The 23,772-nt window shown below is 30.3% G+C and overlaps 1 pseudogene; it reads right to left on the reverse strand.

Moving 5' to 3' along the window:
* Window positions 1–5,429: 5,429 nt before the first annotated feature.
* Window positions 5,430–23,772, reverse strand: part of LOC149538343 (small ribosomal subunit protein eS24z pseudogene) — a 48,843-nt pseudogene continuing 30,500 nt past the window's right edge.

Consider the following 23,772-nt stretch of genomic DNA (forward strand, 5'->3'; position numbering starts at 1 on the left):
TTCATCAGGCTTTCAAAAAAAAATCATTTAAATTGCCATATCTAGATGGTGAAGCACTTCCCCTCACCTACAATGATTAGGATTTAAATCTCTATCAAGTCCCAAATTGAAAAAATGTAACCCCCATATTATATCATAGTTACATTTAGTTCTTTTTTTTATTTTTCTTAGTTTAGTTTCTATTTATTTTCCCCACTTTAATTTTTTTGTGTAGCTACCCTTTCATTATTGTCAAACTAGGGATCTTGGATTCGTTTCTTGGGAATGGATTGTCGAAGTCCCCAGATAGAGCTAGCTATTGCCCCACTTTTTTATTCTAAACCAATTGGTAAGAATGAGTATTTTTTAGTAGGAAAGTGATTGTAATCCTTGATCATATTTAAGTCTAAGTCTAAGTCCCTAAGGTTAGGTGATCTCTATCAAAATTTTCATTTTACCTTCCCTTTCCCTCTTTTTGGGTAGGTATTTATTTACCATGTACTTGTTAGGTAGGTTAGTACCTAGTTCAATAGATATTTAGTTTTCTCATTTGATGATCAATCATGCTCTATTATCACTCATGACATACAACTCTTTAATATGCAAGTGTTGGCGGGTTTCAGACCCATGAAAGGAAAAACATGTAAAGGTTGAAGGTTTTTGAGATAAATTAGTGCTTGAATCCGAGTTAAGATCTCCAAATATTGTCTAGATTCACTATTACTCAAATATTTAAACCTTGGCAAAAAAATGCAAAATGTCTTCTCCTCAGCGGGTTTTCAAACAATGAAGACAGTTTTTTGCAAAATGAGGTGAAAAAGCAAGATGTTTAATGATTCTCAAATAAATCTTCACCTTAAACAATTATTCCAAGCTTCTAGAAGGGTCATTATTGAAGATTTGAATTGGAAGGAAGCAACGACAGAAAAATTGAAAATGTCTTCTCCTTGGCAGGTTTTCAACCCATGAATAATGTAATGCCACCTTTCTAGAAAACTATTTGTTTTGCTTTTAATTTGTATGAATCTTATAATAATTCTAACTCTTCCCCTTTTCATTAGTTGATATCATGTGTGTGTGTGTGTGTGTGTCTCCAAGAGTCATGCCCTCTCATTATTACTATTAATTATATTAATAAGATAATGATATTAAATATTATTATATATTATATTATATAAATCATATTCCTTATAATTAATAATAATATTTTTATAAGTAATTAAGATGTAACTATCAATAGTTGATTTATGTGTATATATTAATTATTTATATTCAATAAGATAGTATTTTAGTATCTTATATATATATATATATATATATATATATATATATATATATATAGGAATGTATATGTATGTATGTATGTATGTATGTACATTGTATACACGAATAGTTATATCATAATATTTATGATATATATATATATATAAAATTTATATACATTATTAATCATTTTAATAATATATAATACTTATTTATTATTAAATTATATATCAAAATGGGGATATCACACACAATTTGTTTGGTTTCTAGATTATAGTGATGAATGCATTCATAAATCAACTTAGGGGCTTGGACTATGACCAAAAAATCAACTACCTCAACTAAACTGCATCCTCAGAGCTTCTCAGTGATTGGATGAATTCATTCAGCTCTCAACCTTGTTTGGAAGTCTATCATTTCAAAGAAGTGAAGGGAAGTATCTATGAAGTTCTACAATGCAAACTTGATCCCAGTTAACCTGTCAAAACCCACGAACTTGGTTGGCATGAGTTTGTAAACAAGATTTTGAATTGAGAATGTGAATGGAACAACGAATGCAATAGTCACAATTTTTTCAAAAGTTATATGTATGGATAGAAAGACACATCAAAGAAAAGTGGTAACTTATTTGACTACTCATCTATATTTATACGAGAGCCTCAATTCATTTGTTGATCTTCATAATTCATGTGACACAAATGAATTTAAAGAGATACACATTGGGTAGTAAATGTGAGAGTTCAACGAACATCTTCAGGTATCTTTACTATTCCACTGAACTCAAAAATAACTTTCTGTATTTTCCCTGCTCACTTTACCATTTTCCTTCAAGTTTTGGAAAGTTACCATTAGCGTACCCTATTAAGGAAAATTTATCAAATGAGATCCTTGCTATGTTTCTTCATCTTTACTAATTTGATCCATACCAATATCATCTTGAAATTCTCCACATCCAATGGAGGTTAGGTTTAATTGTTAACTTGATTTCTTTGAGAAATCAGAATACTTTCTTTGTGATATCCCCATTTTGATATATAATTTAATAATAAGTAAGTATTATATATTATTAAAATGATTACTAATGTATCTAAATTGAAAATATAAATATAAATATATATATATATACATATATATCATAAATATCATATAAATATATGTGTATACAATATATATACTTACATATATTAGATATTAAAATACTCTATTATTGAATATAAATAACTAATATATATACACATAAATCAACTATTGACAATTACATCTTAATTACCTCTTAAAATAGTATTATTAAGTACAAGAAATATGATTTATATAATATAATATATAATCATATTTAATATAATAATATTGTTAATGTTTTATAGCATTAGTTAGATAAAAGATATAGTGTTAACCTAGAGGACATCTCCTTGAATAAATGTTATCACAGAGATAACAATATAGATCTTTGAAATATATATAGGTTGCACAGATACAAATATTAACTATTGGTTTCATGTCGATAGGTTGTATTTAATGAGATGTGCCCCTTGGTAAAGGTTATGTTCATATCCCCCTTCAAATATATTTATAGGAGTAAGAACCCAACTTTTAAACACACATAATATCAAAGTGCTATTACAAAGTGGGGTTCTAAGTGTAAGGCTTTAGTTCATAAAAAAATCTAAATTTATAAATCTAATCAAAATTTAACATGGTATCAGAGCTGGTCTAAGAGATGATTCATATTAGATTTATTTAATCAATGAACTCAAACATTATTAAACCCTATTTATCAAAATGATAAGTAGAATGAGGATTGAAGATAGACTCGAAGGTGAATCAAATTTTGAAGCATGAAAATTACATATAATAATGATACTAAGAAAACAAAAGTTAACAATGATTGTGGAAAATCCTCCAAAAAATAAGAAGACTAATGAATGGGAAATTGACAACACCAAAGCAATGGAATTATTAGTAGATGGAGTAAAAAATCATCTAGTACCTATTATTACAAAATTAGACTCTACATATGATATTTTCAAAGCTCTAGAAGACATGTTTGAGATCAACAACACTAGTAGGATTCTCACTTTGAAAAATCAACTCAATAATATAAAAATGAAGAAAGGAGAGCCCATCACATCATACTTTATGAGGATAATAGAGTTAAGAAATCAACTATAAATAGTTGGTCACAACTATGATAGCAAAGATTTAATTATGGTATCATTAAATGGGCTGCCTTTTTCATGGCAAAACTTTAGACAAGGAATAGTTGCCAAATATGGTCACACTACAAGAAGATGTCTTGATAGAATCAAACATCAAGCTTCTTTCATTGAAATCATAAATTCAAACTTGGATTCAAAGAATCTTGCATTCTAAAAGTACCTCAAAGATTTTGTAAAATTCTAGATTAAGAGGGAGTCCTTTATTGTCTACACCAAGCCTCTAGCAAAATAAAATTGGATCACTTCTAAAGTAAACTTGGTATGCTGAAATTAATGAGAAGAGTCTAACGATATTTATTGTACTATTGAATTACTTATTAATAAAAGTTACTTAATATGGGCCTTGTGTACATCATGAGGAAGTGATGACTTCCAAATGATTATCACTTGTATTTGTAGGAGTTATTGAAAGGTGAAAATCTTACAATAACTTAATTTTCTATTATGATGGATGTGTTACAATGTCTATATAGATCATAATAGATTATGGTGAATGTTTATATGGTACACATTATGAGAATGTGTGTACACATGCATTAAATAAATATTTTTAATTACTTGGTGAATATCTTGCAAATTTGATGTTCAGGAGGCCATTACTCAAATGCACCTAGTGAATGTAAAATGAATTGACATTCAAATGTTGAATGAGTTGACATTCAAATATCAAATGAGTTGATATTCAAAGTCAAATGTGTTGAATTTAACATGTCAAATGAGTTGACATTTTCCAAATGAGTTGGCATTCAATAAATTGGGAAGTCAAATGAGTTGACATTCCAGAAACCATTTTAACATTAACGTCATATGTTCTTCATATTCTGTATGAATCTTGTTCATCCTCCCTAGCTAAGAGGGAGTGCTAATTTTTTATAGCATTAGTCAGATGAAAGATATAGTGTTAACCAAAAGGACATCTCGTTGATTAAATGTTATCATAGAGATAACAATATAGAACTATGAAATATATATTCATATATAGGTTGCATGGATACATATATTAACTATTGATTTCATGCTGATAGTTTGTATTTAATGAGATGTGACCCTTGGTAAAGGTTATGTTCATATCCCCCTTCAAATATATTTATAGAAGTAAGAACTTGGCTTTGAAACACACATAATATCAAAGTGTTATTACAAAGTTTTAGTTCATACAAAAATCTAAATTTATAAATCTAATCAAACTCTAACAAATATATAATATAATTATCTTATGACTATAATTAATATTAATAATGAAAGGGCATGACTCTTGGAGATAAACACACACACACACACACACACACACACACACACACACACACACACACACACACAGGATATCAAATAATGAAAAGGGGAAGAGTTAGAAATATTATAAGAATCATACAAATTAAAAGCAAAATAAATAGTTATCTAGAAAGAGGACATTACAATTGTTATTAGAGCATAAGATCTTGCTAGCCTGTGATATGACATTTCTACAACAAATAACCTAATCAATATTACTAAAAATTGGTGCAAAAGAGAAATGGACCTTCCTTATTTCTAATAAGGTTATTAATATAAGAAAGTGATTGATTTGTGAGGCACAACTTGCAATTGTTATGCATAGTCGATGTATACTCATAAAATACAATATCACATACCATTGGCATTGAATCCATAATAATAGTAAAAGATCTAGCAGATGCTATGAATAGATTTGTTTAAGTACAATGTTACTAATCACAAAATTAGACATTCTATAACTGGACATGTCTGTGAAAAGATAGATGAATATATATATTGATGAGTGAGACCAAAGAAAAAATATAGATTTTTTTTCAGTTTGCAAACAAAATTCACTCCTTAATTGCAATACTCTTCCAATTGACATGATCAATCATTAAATTTCAGCATGGGCTTTTACATCTCAAAATTTGAATACAAATATCAAAACTGCTTCAAGTGCTAGTTGCTAAATTACTTCTTCTTCTTTGTTGCATATCATGCCTTAGTCTTCTTAACTCCACGTATTTTCTTAGATCTATTCTTTCTCTCTTTCAATTGCTTCCTAGACTCCTCCACATTGGTAGCAAGGCCATTCCTGATAAGCATGTACTTCAGCTCATAATTTTTTGCACTCTCCAAGTGATCATAGCTCAACCCAAATTTGGTAGATTTCCCCCATTTGAATTGGGTTCTAAACCCAAATACAAAAATAGCTTGTGGATCTCTAACTTCATAAAGCTTTTCTAGCCTATCCTTGATCTCAATCTTAGAGACATTTGGCCTGCCAGGATGCAGAACATCAATCACAAGTTCCTTCCTTATGAAAAGATTGTTTGTCATAAACTTTCATGTTCTCAATGTAATAGCCTTATGGTCCACCACCCTTGCTAGAAACTCTCAAGGCTTTGGCTCTCCTTTAGATTCTCCTTTGCTTAAAAATATACATGATACATCAAGCAAAATGCAAGATATATATCAGAGGAAAATAATATGAAGACATAACATTGGGAAAGGGCATTGAAAATAAAAATAAAAATAAAAGTACATCTCACACAATAAATGGATAAAACATATATGAAAAATTCTACCAATAATTATCATCGCAAATCTTATTTGTATATGATAGTATAAAATAAGGCACAAATTATCATCGAAAGGATACAATGTTGTATTATGTGGCAATCCATAACCGTATTCCAGAAATATCAATCTTTAAACAATAAGGACCCATTTGGCAATGGGAATACAAGTGGAATAGGCATATGTATATTCTTAAAATTTTGAATTCTCTATTTGCATGAACCAAATCAGAATTAGAATAGGAATAAAATTGGAAGACATTCCAATTTTAGCTCGAAAATGAGGATTTTCTATTCCACCTAAATAGGTGGAATAGGAATACGTATTCCTATTCCATTTTTTATTTATTTTAGAAAACATAAATTTTAGAGTCTGTGTATTCTGCGTCAAATTTTGGGTGAACCAAACAAGAATAGGAATACATAACCCTATTTTCTATTCAAGAATAAGTATTCCACTATAGGTATTCCTATTCCTATTCTTATATTCCTACATCAAAAAAGGCTCTAACAGGAAGACCATGTTGACCTTGCACATAGAAAGGAGATTCAAGTTTTAAAAATTGGTGAAGTGGGCTAGATTTATAGGAGGGGCCCACAATTATTGAATGGGCATTGAAGGGAGCAAGGTTTAGGATAAACTTAAACCAGAATTGACAAAGGTATGGATCCTATTTAAGTTATTAATTTAAAATATTGTTATCATTATTAAAATATTTTTCTATGGTTATGTTTTATTATAAATATGAATATTGAATCATATATCTAAATATATATAGGAGAAATATGGAAATTCAACCTATTATTATTAATGGTAGATAGATCTATAACATTATTGTTATTCTAAATAATTATTGAAAATAAGTTCAATGTTCAATTATCTAATTTAGAATAAGAAATATATGATGTTAACAAGGAAGGAGATGAATGTTGTCTTCTTCAATCTAGTATAACCATAATTATTAGATTGTGGACATGCTTATAAATACCAGTATTTTATTACGTAGTTGATAGGGAGTGTGCATAGGGGGAGGAGTAAATTGGTCATGTTGGGGCAAGAGAATCCCAATATGGATTAAATATTTGAGGGAGCCCCAAGATGAATGTGTCAAACCTTGAGAAGTAGTAAATCTACCATCCACATCAAAATCAAACATGTTCCTAGTGGGTAGGGAATGTGCATAGGGGGAGGAGTAAATCGGTCATGTTGGGGTGAGAGAATCTCAATATATGGATTAAAAATATAAGGGAGTCCCAAATTGACCATGTCAAAACTCAATTAGTAGTAAATATACCATCCACTATGAAATTATACACCCTATTATAGTACTAGCTATAGAAAAGTTGTTTAAAATATGCATCTTCAAGAACTTTTGATTTTGAGATAGGGGAAAGAAGCATGACATTCACGATCAAAGTGGTAAAATATTTCCTTACCTTTTTCTTATTTCAAATTTTAAGCAGCATTATAACATTTATACTATGTGTCTACATCATGTCTTCATGCATTAATATATCTCCTTCGTGTCTTCATGCATTCGTCTGTCTATCTCATGTTTGCATTGCATCTTCATGCATTAATGTGTCTACTTTGTGTCTTCATTCATATGTTCTAGTACATGTTATTATATACTAACATGTTTACTTTGAAAGTGTCTAACACATATATAAGAAAGAGAAGGAATCCAGACCACGAATTAATGAGGTTCAAATCAATTGCTTGAGGACAAGAAAATTTGAGAAGGGAGGACTGTGATATCCCCATTTTGATATATAATGTAATAATAAATAAGTATTATATATTATTAAAATGAATAATAATGTATATACATTAAATATATATAATCATATAACTATAAATGTATACTATATATATACTCATATATATTAGACATTAAAATATTATATTATTAAATATAAATAATTAATATATATACACATAAATCAACTATTGAAAATTACATCTTAGTTACTTATTAAAATAGTATAATTAATTAGAAGGAATATGATTTATATAATATAATCATATTTATTATAATAATTTATAATATAATTATCTTATTAATATAATTAATATTAACAATGAAAGTGCACGACTCTTGGAGATACACATATATAGGATATCAAATAATGAAAAGGGGAAGAGTTAGAAATATTATAAGAATCATAAAAATTAAAAGCAAAATAAATAGTTGTCCAAAAAGGGCACATTAAATTATGCTAACTGATGATACTATGCTAATCTCAAAAGATAGGCAAATAGTGGTAAACTGCCTTCAGGTGACAGAATGGGAGGAGTTCTCTGATTTAGGCTTTAGTGGAGCCATCTAAGAATTCTCAACTAAAAAGATTATCTGGAGGGAAAAAATCATGAGGAAATGGTTGCAGAAACTATAGAGTGATAAGAATAAAGTTCCAAAAACCTTGTTTAGGACAAACCTCAAGCTAGAAATCATTAATATTTTGGTCCTCTTGCATCAGTAGAAAGGTTAGGAAGAGGCTTTGAATTTTGTTGAGCAGTATTTCTTTTTAGTTCATTTAATTTTCTCTGGTACCCAATACATAGATGTCTTCCTTCTTGATTTACATGCTAGCCTCATTGTAATTATGGCTTGGTCACCCAAGACTAGAAACCTTCCCTGATGATGTTAAATCTTATGAATTCTATCCATGTCTACAGTTATAGAATAGTTATTTAGATTATGTTAAGTTGAATGATTCATTTACAATGAGGATTTGTAGGGAGCTATAGGGATGCCCAAAAAAGGAGATTTAGCCCAAAAACCATGCCACCATTAGTCAATTTTGATGTTTACTAATTTAGTTCTCGTCATTTTCATATTTGTGTATTGTAGCATTTGATGGATTCCCCTTAAAGCTACCTAGGTATCTAAGCAACATGATCACACTAATGAAGATCATAAGGAAAGTCCTATACGTGAATATACTAAGTGGGAGGCTAAAGAAGAAAGGATATGAATTTCCCATGAAAGTTGAAGCCTTCAGCTATGACACCCAGTCTGATGCTAAAAACATGATGAAGGTGTTCAAGAAGAAATATAAACTAGACATGTATGAAGTCTCAAGGCCCATGTTTGACCCAAATGGGTATGCCAAAGATGTCATGTAGATAGGGAGCATGATAAAGCACATCACTACCATTGAAGACTATTGGGCTTACTGCAAAGATGAGTTCGAGAGCCGTGATCAATCCTTTGCCAGACTGATAATTGACTAGATGAAAATGTATAAGGTTAACATTAATGTTGAAGGAGTTGAAGATGACAGTTAGAACATGTATAGAAAGACTTACTTGACTAACCTTAGGAGTACTCCAATAAGTTTGGAACCTTACGAAGAAGCAGTGGAAGACCTAGATATGATTATGGCTAGAATCTACAAGAGAACTTGAAAGTGGGTTGACTGGACCATGGCATGGTGAAGTAGGGACAAAGGCACAGTCATCCAAGAATCTTTGAGTGTAGTTGCCACCTCCTCTTCACATAGTGGTGCCTCAAGCATAATCTTGTCTATCACTCAAGGGCCTACTCAACCAACTAGTGGAGGCAACCAACCTCCTAGCAAGAATATCCCCCTTAATAAAACTTGTCTGGATGGTTCAGTACTAGTAAGAAAAACTAAAACAAAGGTTGAGAAGAGGAAGAGAAAGGAATTTAAAGAAAACATATTCATAGTAGCTCTCTCACCCCATAGCAATTTGATCCCATATGTGAATGCTACACTACTCCTACCAAGTAGTCCCCAAGTATAATTGGTGGGTCTTGGAGATGGTGGAAGTAGCGAAAGTGAGTCTACTGAGTATGATGAAGCCATAAAGAAGACTACAAAAATAGAGAAAGGTCTCAAAGCATAAAAACTCATTTCCCAAGTCCCAAAGAACCCTTTCTCTTCAGCTAGGAAGACATTAACCCCTATCAAAATAAATATGTTTAGTGTAGACATGCTTGGGACTACATCTAAGATGATTAGAACATAATCATGGTTGGAAGAAACCTTGGATAGAAATAAGAAGGGTAAAGAAGAGGGAGTCCCCAAAAATGAAACTTTATCTCTAGCTATCCATTTTGGATCAGCATTGAGTAATCTAAAAGAAGAAGAAGAACCTATCAATTCTTAGACAAGATCCTGATCTAGGGCATCTAACTATGGAAATTGTGAAGCCCACTAAGGAAAGGAGGATTGAAGACATGTATATAGAGTATTTCTCCTTACATTCTATGGAACTTGGACAAGTTAGAAATGACACTAAGGTGTGCCTAAGGAATTCAACAAATGATGTGATAGAAGGACAACTTAGAAGCCTTAAGCTAGCTAAAGTTAGAATGTAGGCAAAGATTCATGAACTCAATTGCTTCATTAGTCAATTAGTCATCATGCTAGCAAGCATCTCATGAATGTCAACCACCAATAATCCTATAGCTACTGACATTCAAGCTATCATCTCCTAGTTACAAGAAGACAAGCACTTCTAGAACATTGGTAGGGTGTGGAGTAGAAATCTCAAGTCTGAGGGACTTGCAATCATAGAGAAAATTAGCAATGCAATATTAAGCTTTAAATAGAAAAGATAATATCTCATCTAATTGAACTACCCTAGTAGTAGAGAAAGCTAAGAGAAAGGATCACATTGCCTTATTGAAAATGATCATCCACATGAAGGCTAAGGAATCTGTGGAGGTAAAGATTCTACCAGAGGGAGATGGGCCCTTATTTGAATGGCTATAGAGCATGAAATTCAAATCTAAAATGATCTTAGTAGTACAGGAAGGGTTAAAGGAAATGGAGGTCAAACTTAAGAAAGATCAAAATAGAGACTATGAGTTACTAAGAGGGCTATATGCAGATTCCCAAGCTAGTGGACAAGGGACAGGGATAGCTAGAATTGTTGTCATGCAAAAAAATTTCTCTAATTATTTGGATAGTTTAATAGAGAAATATTTTAATCATGAGAATAGAGTGTTGGAGCTTCAAAAACTTGGTGGGTGTATACAGTTGGCTAAGGAAGAAATATAGGAGTGGTTGAGTGCCATCAAAGATCTAGCCAGAGAGAATTCCAAGTGGCTCTTAAGATAGACTAATGTTTATGCTCATAGACTTGAGGAGCTGATCCCAATAAATTTTGCCACCAAAGCCTATAGGGTGAAGTCAGAAAAAGGAAAGAAGGCGAAGTGATTCTTATCCTGCCTTTTCATATTTTGATGTAATGATTGTAATAGAAAATTTTCTCCTTGCCATTTGTTAATTTTGAGGAGGTAAACTAATTTGAGTCTCATTTTGTAATGCTCATCTCAGAATCCTATATGTATCTAATTGAAAGATTAATAGAAGATTGGCTATTTTTTGGCATGAGATACATCATATTGCAGAGATAAGTTGAATCTATTTTGTGTCAATTATTTACTATTCCATTATTTTGTGATAGATTAGGATATCTCTTTATGTTGAAATGACTTGATGAATGAACAAAGCTTTCTTCCCCTATTCAATGTAGTAAGTTGTAGATAATAGTAGTATTATTGAATGTTTAAAGAGGTTATGTTTTGTGTTCTTCTTTGAATTACTCTCTTCCTTATTATAGTTAGAAGCTTTTAGCTAAGTAGTTAATTCATAAATAGAATTCATCAGCATTTCATCATTTTCTACGACTTCATAAGATGTGTGAGTTCAGAGACTTGATTAGTTTTAATACCCATATCTTCACCTAAGGTAGTTCCTATCCAGGCCTAACTTGGTTTACCTCTCCTATTCTCTGGTCAAGAACAAACCCTATTTAGATTTAGGAACAAATAAGATTTAGTGCAAATCACAAGATCTGAGGGAGCTATACCTAAGAATTCAGAGGAAAGTCAATCACTTAGGATTTCCCAACTATTGTAATCAGATATTGTTCAAGAAAATTGGGCATTCAAGAGTAGAATAAAAGAACAATCTATTTACCAACAAATAATAAATTAATAATATACTTACATTATAATATAATATAAAAATATTAGAATAAATTAATAATATAATTGCATTATGATTATATATATATATATATAAGATTTTTTAAATTATTTTATTTTACCAAAATTAATGGCTAACACTTGTTAATATCAATAATTTAATATATATACCATAATTAGGAAAACCAGCTTATAGTTGTCATTATTTAAAAATAAAAATTGATGTTTATATTGAATATAGTAATTTATGCTTGAAAATATATTACAAAATATAAATAATAATAATTATCAAAATAATTTTTAAATAATACAAATTATCTTATTATTAGAATAAATTATTTATATATTTTTTTAATCAATACATTCTTCATTATTTACTTTATAATAAATATATTGTTTGACTCCTATTAATTTAATGAGAAAGTGTAGGTTCAACTGTTTAATCTAAAAAAAATTATTTTTTATTTTTTAATATATTATTTTAAGATAAATAATTAGAATTTTTATTGAGATAATGAAAAAATGAAAAAGTTAAATCTAAAATATACATATTACTAATTATAGTTTTGATAATTTTTTAATTTTTTAAAATCAATACAAGGTCTAAGTCCTGATAATTTAATAAAATTACAACAACATTTTTAGAATGTCCTTGATAACATTACATCTTCACTTTTCTAGGATTTATTTCCTTTTTAGAAGGTTACAAGAATTGTTTCATCACCAGAGCCTTCCTAGTTTATTGATTTTCATCTTGCATCTTTGCTTAGAATTTTGTGCTTTTGAATTGATGTGCTTCTTTATACTGGTCTATTTCCTATATCCTACAAAACTCAAATGCTTAGTGAAGATCTTTGTAAAAAATTACAGTAAATTTACATCTATCTATTGACCCTATGGCAAGACATATTGTCAACGACTAATAAAACACTTAAGTCATCGAGTAAGGTCGGTTAATACTATAGCCAAGCTCTCCTCTAGTTTGAATGCTTCAATGTAGCCAAAATAGAGTGAACATATTTAGTGTTAAGTGAGATCTATGATATGGAACATGTTCTCAATGTAAATTGAGTTAACAATATGAACCAAGCTGCCAGTGTTCACTGAGTTCTCAGTTCAAGCAAGACATGCAATGTCACTTGAGCGTCAGAGTATAACTTGAGCATCATGTGTTAACTGAGTGCCATAGTATAACCTAAGCATCTAGTGTTACCCAAGTAATCAAGTTTATTGATTTTCTCAAGCATCAACATAACACCTAAATGCACAATGTGACCCAAGCATTAGTATTCAATTGACCCAAAGATGTAATTTGATTATTTTAAAGGTATCAAATATTTTGAAGTAGACTTGGAATGAAAATGTTGATTTACAGATATATATAAGAAATGTAAATTTTTTTTGTCTAATATGTGAAACACATTAGAAGAATAACACCAATAAACTATGGAACAAAAGAAGAATATATAATAGTTTGATTAGAAGGCTACCAAGCAATATAGAGGGTAGAGTAGAGACTTAGATTATAATAGTTAGGTGATTACAATCTCTAAAGGATATATATCATAAAAATCAATTCTCAATCAAGGATCATCCTACTATTTGCATCATAATAGGTGCTTCAGGTAAATCTCCTAACAAGGTCAACTTAGTAGTCCCTTGTAAAACTTCCTAGTAGGGTACATATTTCATTATATTTTAAAATGCTCTCACAAAGTGGACCTAACAGTCTTTTATACTCCTAATAGAGTAGATCACTAGAAGTGAGCAATTGTAAGCCGTAAAAATTGCACTATTTTAGTATAGTAGTGAAGCATTGTGAGTGTCATCACCACCCTTGTTTTACCTTCTCCTTGTAGGTTTTTTGGATTACTAAATATTATGTCAAAGATTTATGGTGTTGGTTTATGTATTACTTTATGTGAATATGCATGGCAAGTAGATTAGACAATCTAATTAGGTAAAGGAAAATTATTATAAGTGAAAAATTTCAAGTAGTTCCTAATATACCCCATCTCCCACCTCTCAATCACTTATATATCATTAAATTTCCAATATTTTGTATCAGAGAAAGGTTCTCATATCAAAAGCTTAAGAATTTGAGAGTAAATATTTGAGTAATTGGAAGTATATAAGTTAGAAAAAAACTATTGGGAATGACAAACTAGATCTACATATGGCTATGAAACAAGTTAAGAAACACAAAGAAAAACTCACTCACTCTCTAAAAATCATAAATGAGTTATCTATGTAGATGAATGAAAATTTATACATAAAATAAAAAATGGAAGATGTCTGTAGAGAAAGAAGATTAGTTGAAGAAGATGCACCCATAGAAGATCTACTAGGAAGGAATACCATTCTACAAGAAGAGGTAAGAAAATTGAGAAGAAAGCAAGAAAGTTACCCAGTCAGGCTATGTGAAGACATGGGACAAAAGAACAAAGCAAAAAATGATAAAGAAATGGAAGATGAGGATAAAATATTTCTTGCAACAAGATTGGAACAAAAGACCAAAGGAATCCAACAATTATTTCAACATTAGGTAGACATGACAAATCAACTAGATATTGGAATCCATGAACTCACCAATCTAAGAAAAGACAATGATAGACTTTAAAATGATCTAAGAGCTAAAAAGGAACTCAGTAAAAGAAGGTTGAGATCATAAGAAAGTTTGAATCAATTTTATGAATAAACTTTGAATAGACCTAAAGGAACTAATGGTTTAGGGTATACTAATCCAATCAAGGAAAATCATAGTAGCAAGGGGCTTAGATGAAAAAAAGACCTACATGTAACAATTATGGAAAAATAGGTCACACATCAAATGTTCCTTGGAGTATGACTATGAAACTCAAGTTCAAAGGTTATTGCTATTTAATTGTAGCAAATATGGACACAAGGAAAATGAATGCATAACTAGATTTAAATTTGAAGGAAAATGTTTCAAATATCACAAGCATAGTCACACACTTTCTAAGTGAAGATCAAATCAATGGAGTCCAAATAATCAACACAATTGAACTAGAAAAAGATAATTTATTGGTTGGGACTACAACACATGGGGAATATGTCATCTATCTGGAGAATATGGCCACATTGTAGTAAATTGTATAAGAACTCAGTTAAGGAAAAGACATACGAATGTGAGATTTTATGTATGCAAAGGGATAGGTCATTTGGCAAGAAACTATATGAATCAAGCTACAACAAATTCTAGTGAAGAAAATAAAATGAAAACAAAGGATGAACGGATCAAAACACAGATGAATAAAAAATGGGTAACAAAATCAGAGGAGAATGCAAGGCAAGACAATGAAGCTATTGTTAACCAATCCAATGAGTGGGGTGTTGCATCCACATCCAACTAAAAATTCAAGGAGATGGATGGAACTGTGAATTCAAGGAATATCCTATAGTAGTTCCAGAGAAATAAGAAAGAAAATTCCAAATCTACACACTAAGATGCACTAGGACAACTAGAAGAAACTAAGTTTAACTAATTTAAATCTTAGTTATGGCCGAGCTACGAAGCTTAATGAGTTTTAACTGAGTCAAGTTAGGCTAGGAACTAGTACTAACTAAGCTTCACAATAGACAATTCATGTTGAGTTCAAGTTCAAAGACCTTTCTAAGACATCTCACCTGTGAAGTACAAAGCATTTATTAGGCCCTAAAATTTGAAATGTTTATACAAGATGAAATCAAGGGTTTATATTCTAATAATGAATTTAGAGATCACTTTGAGTAGAATGATTTTGGAACCCCTATGTGATCAAGAGTGATTTCTTGTGTTGTTGACTGAATTTGTAAAAGTACAGTTTAGGAAGGATACTTGTCAGTAAAATTCCTCATTCACCAAGAAAAATGGCATCTAGCTATAGTGTGAAGGAGAAGAAGGGTTCTAAGATGTTGCTAAAGAATGTGGTCTATGAAGCACCATGATTCAAGCTTTTTCATGTAATTGCTGAGGAGAAAGACCAAATGGGAGCTCACTTTGTCATCCATCCAAATGTACAATTGATCCATGATATTAAGTCATTTTTGTCAGAAGGTCAATTCCACCAAGATAACTAGGAGGGGGGTGAATCAGTTATCCAACTATTATAACAATTATCAAACTTATTAATCCTTAACCATATGAGCAATATAATAAGAAACCATAACAAGATAGTTATATACAATAACATGGGATATGCTAACTAGGGAAACCCTTGATTAGAGAAAAAACCATAGTGGGGATGGTACCAATAAAGTGATGTACTAATATATATATATATTCCTTGTGTGAGGATGAAACCTATTACGAGTCAATCAAAACATTCAATACATGTCAGTTCCGATTAGGAAACTTTGAATCCCTATTAGAAATTCCCAACCCTATTAGGAGTTGTAGAAAGTAGATGGACCAACTATTTGAAAAAATTTAGGGGCAAGACCACTGAACTCACTATCCAACTGGTCTTCATATTATTTGTTGTAGAATAATAGAAATAATCTATACTTGTACTTCCTCTTCCTCTATCCTATCAACCAGACATCTACTCCTTCTAATCTTGATACCAGATCACCAACTTCTCATCCAATAATCCATTAGATCACTTACTCACATTTACCAAATAGTTTTATCTTGTTCACACACTTCTCACTTTGACAACATCCCATTCACATTTTACCAAAGGAAAATAGCCATCCTTTATGGCATGTTCTCAAAATAATTCCTTGAGTTAGCCTTGAGGCTTTCCCAATTAATTATAATAGGACCACACTAAGATAATTTATTATTTCACAATTACAAAGCAATGTCAGCTCACATTCTTACAACTTCTCACATGTGTGACTCTAGAGCTTGTGCATTGACTGATGTCACCATCAAACTATCTTCTATCACTGTATAGCTTTTCATATCATTATTTTAACTATGCTAGGAGATACAATCTATTCATCAAAAACTACTTATAATTTACTATGTATGTATATTGCTCTCTCTAAATCGCAAATATCTTCTAGGGATCTTAAACTTACTATAGATTCACTTAACCACATCATTTAGACATTGTGTATAGAATGTCCTTAACCATAGTTGATCTTATGTTTTATAAACTATCCATATGACCTCATTCTCTATTTGTTACTATTCTAGTCTTCAAAAAAACTATACTATGTTGTCATCAATGACAAACATAGTCATGAATGCAACATGTCAATCATGCTAACATTATCCACATGCTCTAGAAATTTTCAGGATACCCCCCCCCACCCCTCGCCCCCCCCCCCGAAAAAAAAAAAAAAAATAGCATCAACATTGATGGTAACAATTGCCCCCTTTGGCATTGATGGCAACATAGATGAAAACATCTAAGCTCCAAGAATACCAAAACAACACTCTGTTGCTATTGGTATTCTCATATTTTCAAATCCTTTTCATCAACTAAATTTGAAACTTACTAGAACACTCCTCTATTCAACATCTCTTTCTTTAGGATTGACATCATTTGTTCACACACTAAACAACTCTCAACTTCTCCCCCATTCAATGCATCTCCCCTTAGAAACCTTAACACAATAGATCTCAATATATCTTCTCCATACATGGTTCTTCTCTATGCAACCTCTCTCCTATAGTACTAAGGAGATGTAATTTTTTTCTATACATGCTCTCCTCAAATGCATACTCTTCCATCTAAGGAGATTTTTTTCATGCAATCTCTCCTTCATTGATATCATTGAAAAAGGTTTCATTATGTCAATCATGATCTAATTAAAGTCTTCAATCATCTGTTGTATCCAAAGACATCGTTCTAGACCAATTACCAAGAGTCCTAAATGAATCTTCTCATCTTAGATACTCCCCCATATAGGAAGCATTAGCGTTTAGTCTAGGGTAAATGCACAAAGTTGGGTCACAATTTCACAAAAGTAAAATCCATAGAATGAGACCTCTTAGAAATGGGTACATGATTTTTAAAAATGGACACTTGTTTTCTGTTCAGGTACTTGATCCTAAATTTAAAAAATGGGCACCCATTTTTTTTAAAATTGAGTACCCATTTTTGGAAAAATAAAAAAATTGATTTTTTTACAAATGGGTAACTATTTTTTAAAAGTAAAAAAATGGCTAACTATTTCTAAAAAATTCAATTTTTTAAATTTTTGGGGTGATTTTAAATGGCGCTTTTAGTTTTTCAAAATAGGTACCCATTTTTTGAATTTCAAATAATGGGTGCCCGTTTCTTACAACATGAGGTGGGATTTTTTTTTCTTGCCTCAGATTTGGGTTCGGGATAGGCTTTGTGAGACCAAGCCTATGCCTTGGCCTCTCAAGATTTGGGTAAGGCATTGAATTGACAAATTCATGCCTTCCCATAATTTTTAGAGGGTCTTCTTGATCAATTTTAAAAAAAAAATAAAAATCCATCAGAGCTCTCACTGTCCTGATTTTAGAAATATAAATTCTAGAGTGTTATGATTTTATTTACTCTTTTTGTATATTTTTTAATCAAAGGTGGTACTTAAATGTAAAATAGCAATGTTCACTAAAACTTTAATAAGCTTTATATTTTATGATTTTTCCTAAACTAATTTATGTCATCAATCTACATTCAATTATTTTGAAGTTAATTTTTTTTTTTTTGAAAAAAAGTGAAATTTTGATCAAATTATGGTGTCTATACACAAAATGTTTTAAAATTTATATTTATAGGAAATTAATAATTAATAATAAAAAATTAAGGGAAAATATTATCATCAATCTTTGGTGTGTTAGGTAACTATATTTAAAAGAATTTACAAAAAAATATTTATTTCTGTCAAATTATGGTGTCTGTAAATGAGTGTGGTATGGTCCTGAAGTAGGCATTTTGAAAAAGTGATTTTTAAAGATCCATACCCAAAAAAAAAATATCATATGGGTGCTCAAATAAATTACATATTCAAAAATTAGATTCTGAACACTACAATTTTTATTTTCAAAATTTTTTAGTAGTCAATCTCTAAATGTGTCAAATTTTGACATCAATTGACAAGAAATTTCAAAAATAGGAAAAACACTTCCACTTTTTTCCCAAAAGTGAGACCCAAGTTCTTGCACTTACCCTCTAGTTAAACAATAGTTCTCTGTACTACTAGATTGATGTAATCTCTACATCATCTACTTAGAAGTAGGTAGGATCATACCTCTCAGGTACTCAAATCTATCTTTAGGCAAAGCCTTCATAAAGATATATGCTATCTAATCTTTTACACTAACATACTCCAATCTAATTTCTTTCTCTACAACTTTCTCTCTGAAAACATGATACTCAATATTTATATATGCTTAGTCTTAGAATGCAATATAAGGTTCTTAGACATACTCACTGTAGTTTTTTTATCACAAGGTATGATAACAAGTTCTCAAAATTCTATCCCAATGTCCTTTAGCATTTGATTCCTCTACATGATTTGATTACAATTATTTGTTGCTACTACATTCTCTACTTTAGTTGTACTCTATGAAATACAATCTTGTCTCAACCAAAAAAACTAATCTTCCTCCAAGAATTTTAAATGATCCATCACGAGTTTTTTTTCTATCATTCATACTACCTACCCAGTCTATATTAGTATAAGCACACAAAGTGAAATCACTTAATCTATCATACAATAACCCATAATCAAGTGTACCCTTCAAATATCTAAATATCCTCTTTACTATTGCATAATGAGATTCCTTAGGATCATCTTGAAATCTAGCTAATATCCTAGTTGCATTTTTTATATCTAGTCTGGTGTGAGTTGAATATTGTAAACCTTCAATCATTGATTTATACTTCTTCTCAACTATAGGTGTCTCATCTTTGCTAAATAATTTGTGACCAATTAACATAGGTGTACCAAAAGGCTTACAACTTTCCATGACAAATAATTTTGAGAAGTCTTTCAAATACTTAGCTTGAGATATGAAAATACCACCACTATTTTGCACAATCTATAAACCTAAGAAAAAACTTATTTCAAAAATCAAACGCATCTCAAATGCATTCTTCATCTTTTCAGCAAACTTATCAATTTCTTCATCATTAACTCCAAATATTATATCGTCAAAAAATATCACAATGATCATAAAATCATATTCAATTTATTTCAAGTACAAGTCACTATTTGGCATACCTTTAGAAAATTCCAATTTTGCAAAATACTTATCCAAGCTTGGGTACCAAGTTCTAGGTGTCTGCTTTAGAAAATACAATGCTTTCTTCCATCTGCATGCCATGTCTTTTTATTTTGTCAAAGTAAATCTTGTTGGCTACTCAATGTATACCTCTTCTTCAAGATCTTCATTTAGAAAGGTTAACTTGACATCCATTTGATACAATTTAAATTTTCTAATTGTTGCATAAGCCAAGAATATTCTTACTACTTTCATTCTAGTTACAAGGGAATAAAATTCTTCAATAATCTATTCCTTCTTTCTATGAATATCCATTTCATACTAATCTAGCTTTGTTCCTCACAACTTCACCTTGTTCATTGATCTTGTTTCTGAATACCCATTTGGTTCCTATAACATTCTTATCTTTAGGCCTATGAACTAGTTCCCATGTCTCATTCTTCACAATCTAATCTATTTCTTCCTTCATTTCTTGAATCTAATGATCATCCCTACATGCCTCATGTGACGCCTCAACCGAGCCCATCATAGTAGTTTATTTATATTTTAGATACATTATATTTTGAGACCTTGTTATATGTTGGACCTATTTTAGATTGTTTTCATGACTATTTGATATTATGGGACGTTTTATTTTTATGATGATTATTTATGATGTTAGAACTTATTGATGATGCTTGATGATTTTTTACATTCATGTACATGGTTGGTTATTTTATTGAGTATGAAATCAAGTTTGAGTGCAAAGATTAGATGGATCATATGTTTTAAAATAATGAAATGTTGTAAATGGTCCTATCATGCTCAGTCGATTTTGCTAATATTATAGAAATGGAAAAATGTTATTTGAAATTCAACTGAGATATATTATATGTTTTTATTCAATGATAAATATAAAAATTTATTTAGGATTTATATATCTTGGACTACTAATATGCAGTTTGAGTTTGCAGGAAATATAACCATGGTAAAATGGAGAACTAAGCCTATACCTTTGTATCTACTAAGAATGCCAAGGTTGCATCTAATGAAGAGATCTTAGCCTTGTTGTTTAGTATTTTACTTTGTGAAGATAATGTGAATAACTATGTTAGATTAGATTTTCCACTCTTAATGTTAAGTCTATATTTTATAGTGTCACCTAGCACTTGTATTATTATGTGTATAAGTGGCAAGTTAGTTTTAGATATTGGAAAAAAAATCCAATATTATTTCTTACCAATTAGAAATGTTTAAGTTATATCCCCTTGCATAAAATTATCGTATGAAGGCTTTTATTAGATTAAATGCAGATTTTAAATTTAAGGCGACTTTAGAAGGCTTGATTAGAGTCCTAGGATGCTCTTTTGGTAAAATTAAGTTACCTACATTTTAGTACTATATATTAGGGCTTTAATTTTGACTTTAGTTTAAATCACTTTTCTAACCCTTTTCAATTCCTATTTTTTAAGTAATGCAAAAATGGAAGAAATCTTACCCAACTTTTCACCTTATCTTGAGTGAGTTGGAGTTCCAACCAAATAGGGAAACTTAGATGAGTTAAGGGGATTTTTCCATTTCAAAATGGAGAAAAAGGAGTTGAGTTTTTTCCTATATTAAAGGGGATTTTGAAAATAGGAGTTTCATTCACCCACTCTCTAGCTTTAGAGATTTTATATTTTTGGAGATTTGATCAAGGAAGGATATAAGACTCTTCTCAAATCGGTTCATTTCCCATAGCTTGAAGAAAGGTTGGAGCTTTTGCCATATTTTAGGAATATGTATTATATCATTTTTCTAAATAAAATTTAAGTAAGTTTTTTTGTAGATGCATATGTGTATTGTTCATTTTCTGTGTTGTATTGTTGGGTGTGAGTGAATTTCTTTTATTTATTTTCTTTTTCTTTTATTTTGAGAGTATGATGTTATGGGTGTGGAAGGATGTCACTCACCCTTGGGAGAGAAGAAGTGACCTTCAAGTGAAGGGGTTAGTTGGGCCTTTTCCTTGAGTGCAATGTCTCTTCCCTGGAAGGAAGAGGGATATGCATGTAGTATGGGTTGCATGTGTCAATGCATTGTTATGCACTTTGGGGTGATAAGGCAAGAAATTTTTTGAGAGTTGGTAATTATTTTGTATGCCTTGTGAAGGTAGATATGGTTTTATGTATTTGGCTTCTCCTCAAGGTTTTAGGAACACCTTCACCCATTATATTGGTTTCTATGGTAACTTGTTGTGTAAGCTCAAGAAGGGCATTAAATGTTGTATCATGTAATTATTTTTTTATATGGTTGTTCTTGATTGTTACTCAGTTAGTCTTGGTTCTCCAAGCTCGATGGGAGGTCTCATGGAGACCTAGCTTGGGAGGTGAGATCTCCATGGTTTTTAGTATTATTTTCTATAGGTGGGTAAAAGCACAAACCTATGTCACCTTTTATAAAGAAACATCATATTAGAATGTGACAGTTCAACATTAATCACAAAAAAAATGGTATTTGTGTTTAAAATATGAAGATGATGTAAACTAACGAAATGTGTAGAATTGGATGAATTTTATGCCTATAAATTTTATAATTTGTTTAAGTAAGAATTTATTCGTTTTATTTTATTTTGAAGTCCCTTTTTTAACTATAAAAAATATAGGGTGTAGTTCCCGTCAAGCAAGTATATGAGAATCATATTTTTTTGTTCTAATTTGAAAATATCTTATAGATGACATATATAGCTAGTGAACAAAAAAAGAAATAGTTATTTTTTATGTATATTTTATTTGTTATAAGTACTCAAGTTTGATCTTATTAGAATCCAACAATTTTTTCCTCCCGTCAAAACTTCCCTATCAAATTTATACCTTCTTGAAAAAAATTAGATCTTCGTGAAGAGGATTGTCTCCTCTAGAGATAAATATATTTTTTAAATTTTTTTGATATGATTTACTATTTTTTTCCTTTTTCGAGTGAGCATCTTCAAAAATGTTGAAATATTGACTTATAATATTTTGAGATTATAACATATTATAACTAATCAAAACACTCAGAAATGTATATAATGATGATATTAAATCTAAGATCTACAAAAGGGTATTTTAGCTTTTGAAAAAAAATGAGTTTTGATAGAGAAATGAGATTTGGCCAAAATAGTTTTTGGTATCATAAACTCGGACACAAATTTGTGCTTTTACTGAGGTATCATATGGATTTGTGTTGAAGAAAAGCTTGGAAGATTTCATTTTCTATTAGAGATTTTAAGATGATTTGTTATGAATATTTGTAGAAGTTCTATATTATAAAAGATCACATGTAGATCTTCGGATATGTAAATCTTGTTTTGGTGTAAGATCTAGATGTGATTGTAATTTTGGAAGAGACATGTCAAAGTTATGAATACATTTTACTTTAAATATTTCCTAGATTATGATTAGATGTATTTGAAAAATTGTAGCAATAATTTGTAAATGATTTGATATGGTTTCTTAAAGTCTTTCAAAATTTAATTTTATGAATATTATTGAGTAGATTGTGTGTGTGTGTGTGTGTGTGTAGTTCAAAATTTGGGTATGATATTTTGGTATTAGAGCCAAGTTTGGAACTTTGGGCTATAAGGGTTCATGAATAAAGTGTAGAAAAGATAATGTTTAAATCATTTTCAATTTCAAATATTA

The sequence above is a fragment of the Cupressus sempervirens genome, chromosome 9 (assembly GCF_028749045.1).
Source record: "Cupressus sempervirens isolate cs-2001-9-10 chromosome 9, ASM2874904v1, whole genome shotgun sequence".
NCBI classification, from domain to species: Eukaryota; Viridiplantae; Streptophyta; class Pinopsida; order Cupressales; family Cupressaceae; genus Cupressus; species Cupressus sempervirens.